Here is a 4,329-nt window from a genome sequence, read left to right as displayed (position 1 = left end):
CACACACACACACACACACACACACACACACACACACATATATATATACTTCTGTATGTCTAGATAATTATTAAAGTCTATGGCCCTTGCACTTTTTTTTTAGGCCGGCTGTGCTCGCCCTACATGGTCCCACTGTAGGTCTAGTGTAACCACCCTCCTCAGTGCATTCCTGTTGCAAAGCTCAATACTTCATGCTGGTGCCAGCACGTAAAAAAACCCACTTCAAGCGGAATTATTTACAGTACCGCCCACTGCAAATGGAAATTAGGAGACATGCATGTGTATTGCTGAATGCTGGTGCAAGCATTTACATAGTTACATAGTATTTGAGGTTGAATAAAGACATTAGTCCATCAAGTCCAACCTATTAGGATCTCATTCTAGGAGTACCTGTACCCCTGTACCCCTGTATATTACGGTCCCTTAAGAAATCGTCCAAAAGTTTCTTGAACAATTCCACATTATTTGCTGAAATCACCGCCTGTGGCAGTGAGTTCCAGACCCTAACTGATCTTACTGTGAAGAACCCCCTTCGCCCCTTGTGCTGGAATTTTTTTTCCACCAATTTTAGGTGATGGCCTCTAGTTTTTGTAACGGAGTTAATTTTAAACAGTTTATCGCTAATGTTGCTGCCACCATTGAACATTTTGTACATGGAAATCATATCCCCCCTTAATCTCCTCCCCTCTAATGTGAACATGTTTAAATTTAGTAGCCTTGTCTCGTAGCTCTGGTCCTCCATACCCCTAATTAGTTTGGTTGCCCTCCGCTGGACTTTTTCCAACTCAAGGACATCTTTTCTTAGTACTGGTGACCAGAACTGGACCGCGTACTCCAGATGAGGTCGAACCAATGATCTATAAAGTGGCAAAATTATAGACTTGTCCCTGCAATACATCCCCTTTTTAATACAGGACAAGACCCTGCTAGCTTTGTTTACAGCAGCCTGGCACTGCAAACTACCTTTCAGTTTGTGGTCTACAATGACCCCCAAATCCTTCTCCATTTCTGACTTCCCCAGCGGCATACCCATAATTGTATAACCCATTTGTTTATTTTTAATTCCAAAGTGCATTACTTTGCATTTATCGACATTATCGACATTCATCGACATTTAAGGGATGGGAGGCAGGGTTGCCACCTTTTCTTCAAGCGAAACTTGAACACTCCAGCGACGCGCAGACATTTTTTGGGGGAGAAGGAGTCGCGGCTTATTCATATGTAAATAGCGCCACCCATTCTTATGTAAATATCACAGTTTAGACTATTTTCAGTGGGAGGCCAGTAGCCCCTATCTAAATTTTAGTTGCCCCTGTCTGCCTGACATCATGTGTCCGAGATTCTGCTCTCATGAAACCCGAACACAGCATTCAAAACCCGGACTGTGCGGGTGAATCCTGGACAGGTGGCAACCCTAATGGGAGGAGAGCAGTGCAGGTGACTGTGCATGAATGTGCATTGCCCAAGCATCAAACTAGAATTTCAGGGCTAGTGCTTCCGAGGTTTATGGGGCAATATATAAAATCAGCGGAAAAAAAACCCCCCTTTGGCAAGCTCATTCAGGAGTATTATTAATAGTATCATCATCAATTCAGCATTTATATAGTGCCAACAGTTTGTAAAGCACTTTACTAAATGGACAGTGCAGCTGCAATACAATTCCATACAGGAGGGTTAGCAGGGCTTTGCTCCTGAGAGCTTAAAATTTAATAGGCCAATACATCTACTGTTGCTAAAAATGGTAAATTTTTAGGTCAGACAGAGGTTGTGACTTGCCAAGAACATGTCGTTTTCTCCCTATTAGGTACTTACAGGAGAGACATTATTCAGATTTGTAAACGGAGGGGTTTTCTCTACGGCTGGAAGGGCCCTGCTTGTGAGAGTTTATAATCTAAAAGGAGAAACAAATGATACAGAAGGTGGAAAGTGTGTGGAGTGAGCAGACTGAAGGAGTAAATGTACAGCTTTTAGGAGGAGGTGGGATAGGCTTCCCTAAAGCGAAGCATTTCAAGGGATCCCCTAAAGGCAGACAGAGTGGGCAAATGCCAAAGAGATTGGGGTAGGGAGGTTCCAGAGGATGAGAGAGGCTCTGGAGAAGTCTTTGAGGTGAGCAAGGGAGGAGGTGATGAGGGGGCTAGAGAGCAGGAGGTCTTGGGCGGAGTGGAGAGGATGGTTTGCGTGATATATCGAGATGAGGTTGTGATGTAGTTGGGGGAGTTGTGTAAAAATTATGTATGTTGTTGCTAGTATTTAGAATGTTATACATTGGGCTATTGGAAGCCAGTGGAGAGACTGGCAAAGAGGGGTGGCGGCCACTGTAAGGTTGGTGAGGTAGATGAGTCTAGTAGCTGAAGGTGGGATAGCCTGTGTAGGGGTAGGCCAAGAAGGGAGTTGCAATAGCCAAGGTGAGAGATGGTGAGAGTGAATTAGTAGCTTTGTGGTTTCATTGGTTAGAAAAGGATGAATATTGGAAATGTATTGGAGGTTGAGACAGCAACATTTAGTCAGTAATGTGAGGCCTGTAGGAGAGGTCAGAGTCCAGGATTACACCTAGCATGTGTGTAGGGGACTGATAGCTGAGCTATTGATCTTCATGCAGAAGTCAGGTGTGTAGACACAGGGGGTGGGGGTGGACGAATTATTATGAGCTCAGTTTTAAAAAGATTGAGTTTGAGGAAGTGATGCAACAGCCAGACATATGCCAGTCAGTAAACTAGTAATCCGTGATGAAACTGAGGGAGTGAAAAGAAAGATCTGAGTGTTGTTGGCATAGAGATGTATTAGAACTTGTGGGAGGTTATCAGCTGACCCAGGAAGGATGTGTAGATAGAGAACAGAAGGGGTCCGAGGACAGAGCCCCAGGGGACCCCTACTGAAGATGGAGAGAAGACGCGGGAGAGTTGTAAGCGACACTGAAGGTGCACTGAGATATACTGTATAGGAGAACCAGAGTCTTGGAGGTCAAGGGAGTGGAGTTTGTTGATGAAAAATGGGTGATCAACTGTATCAAAGGTGACAGAAAGGTCTAGGAGTACGAGTACAGAGTAGTGGCCATTGTTTTTAGCAGTTAGAAAGTTGTCCGTGAATTTTAGGAGAGCACTTTCAGTCAATCTTCTTTTTGAAATGATTGTCAATCTCTTGGGCAGTAAGTAAGGTAATGAGTGGAGATTGTTAGGGACTAAGTAAAATGTTAAAGTTATAAAAAAAAGTTGATGGAGGATTAGATGAGAGGGTGTTAATAAGAGTGAGAAAATAGGCAGCATGAGGACAGGGTCATAAGCACAGGAGGGCAGAGTCATAAGCACAGGAGGGCAGAGTCATAAGCACAGGAGGGCAGAGTCATAAGAAAACGTGCAGTGATTTAGTTTTGAACCATAGTCACTCAAGTCCATGGCTCTGTCTTTTGAGACTTCTGATGTCGCTTGCCTAAGTTGTAGCAGTTGAGGCCTAATTTTGCATGTAGTGAGGAGAGAAACAGAGTCCAGGGAGGCTGAGAGTGAACTGCTGTGGACAGAATTGACCAGGACAGGGAGAGATTTTACTGTAGAGGTAGTCAGTAACAGAATACAGAAGAGAAGGGTGAATGTGGCAAACGTTTCTACAGGTAAACGTGTGTTTCAGGCCGGTCTATTCAGACATGATGCCGCGAACCACTGCAGAGGGTGTCGCGACCCACTTTTGGGTCGCGACCCACGAGTTGAGAACCACTGGCTTAGAGGGATAGGAGGCTGAAGACAGCGAGACCGTGAAACTAATACGCATGTGATCAGAGACAGGAAACCGGGCGTTGGAGAGGATGAAGAGGTGGGAATATACAAGGTCAAGAGTGTTTCTGTCAGAGTGAGTAGAAGTGTGCATCCTCTGCGTTAGGTCAAAAGAAGAGGTTAGGTTGAGGAGCTGAGAGGTAGCTGGGGTGTTACCAGGGGCGGACTGACAACACATGGGGCCCCAGGGCAATACAAGATTATGGGGCCCCCTTGTGCTCCGCCCATATACAAGTCCCTCCCACACGCCCCACCTGCATAGACATAGACAGAGAAATTTTTTCTCCACATTATTTTTCAAATAGTGGGCCATGCATCAAGATGAATTGCCAGGGAACTGGCTGTCCATGCTTCTGGGCTGTGAGCTGTGGGAGGTTAGTGGGAGGGGCCGGACAGTGTCAAAGTCAGTGTTCTATAATTTTTCTCGATCCTATACATTTTCTCCACTGTGTCACTTCCAGTGGGGCCGAGTCATCTGAATCAGCTGTTTTCCTGACATGCGCACCTGGAAGAGACGCGGTAGAGAAATTTATCGGTTGAGGAAAATTAAAGCACACTGGTAGTG

This window comes from Nanorana parkeri, unplaced genomic scaffold, assembly GCF_000935625.1.
Source record: "Nanorana parkeri isolate BGI_ZX_2015 unplaced genomic scaffold, ASM93562v1 scaffold397, whole genome shotgun sequence".
Classification (NCBI taxonomy): domain Eukaryota; kingdom Metazoa; phylum Chordata; class Amphibia; order Anura; family Dicroglossidae; genus Nanorana; species Nanorana parkeri.
This window is presented reverse-complemented; position numbering follows the sequence as displayed.